This window comes from Propithecus coquereli, unplaced genomic scaffold, assembly GCF_000956105.1.
Source record: "Propithecus coquereli isolate 6110/MARCELLA unplaced genomic scaffold, Pcoq_1.0 Scaffold146, whole genome shotgun sequence".
Taxonomy (NCBI): Eukaryota; Metazoa; Chordata; class Mammalia; order Primates; family Indriidae; genus Propithecus; species Propithecus coquereli.
Window position 1 is genome coordinate 367976 of NW_012138969.1, and position 1281 is coordinate 369256.

Consider the following 1281-nt stretch of genomic DNA (forward strand, 5'->3'; position numbering starts at 1 on the left):
TTATATTTTCACATTTTAACTAGGGAGTCAAATAAAACCCCAGCAGTTAAATTAATTTACCCTGTTCATACGTATCCATTTTTTAATTTTGATAAATTAACCAAAGTTATATAAGTCTATATCCATTTATTTATTCATTTCTTCATGCACAAATATTAATTTTCCACCTATTATGGGCCAAGTCCCATGTTAGGCTGTGGAAAGCAGAATTGAGTAAGGAAGCCATGGAGTTTACAGGGTAGTTGAGGAACAAAAATTGAACAAGTCCTTATCCAAATTGTCACTATCATTTCATTAGATATAATGAGGAAAATCATCAGGAAATGCCTTCATGAGGAAAGCATGTGAAAACTATACTGATGTACACTTATAGATAAAACTCATAATAGTTCTCTCTTTGAAGCTAAAATATTATAAATTTGGAAATTTCATGCTATATTTTTCTCACATAAAAAAGGAGCTAGGTCTCATTCCCATCTTTTGAACATGATGCGTACCAATGAAGGGATATGTGTATGGGGGTTTGTGTACACACGTACGTGCATTATAAACAAGGGTCGATATTGGGATAATTAAAAACTAGGAAGCACTTTAGTGGACAACTACATTGCCAAAATTATTTTCAATACTTTTCCTCTATTATTCAGTAAATTATTCAATTATTTTTATTTGATGTACAAAGACTTAAACTTTCAAAAGCTTAGTATCTATGCTAAATATTTACCTTTAAAAATTCACAAGGTGGGCTTTGCACAGGTAAAGCAGATCACACTTACAATTTCAATTCTCAGGTCCCAAATATTATGTGTCATATAATCAATAAATAACCAGAGAATGTGAAAAAGCTAAAGGCATTTCAAATAAGAAATCACTTTAACTTATCTTAGGGCTGCATATGGCAACTCACTTTTTTTGTTAAAAATGAGAGAAACAGGTCCAATAAGCCAAAATTATATTCATTTTTCCAGCTCAATTAGCTTTTAATATGATCCAGTCTCTTCTATATATGTTCTCCATTGATTTGAGTGTGTGTGTTAATGTTTTACAGTCAAACATGTTGGAGGGAGGAGGAGGGGTGAAAGAGAAAAACAAAGAATATAAATACATTTAAACTGTATACTTTATCTCAATAAAAATATTTTTTAAAATGTAACATTAAAATCAATGCTCCAGTAAAAAGATATTTATTGAGAGCAAATCAGTCAAATAATCTAGACAGGCCACAGAAGCAATCTGCTTCCTTTTTATCATCACTTATATTTGCCCTAAAAAAAAAAAAAA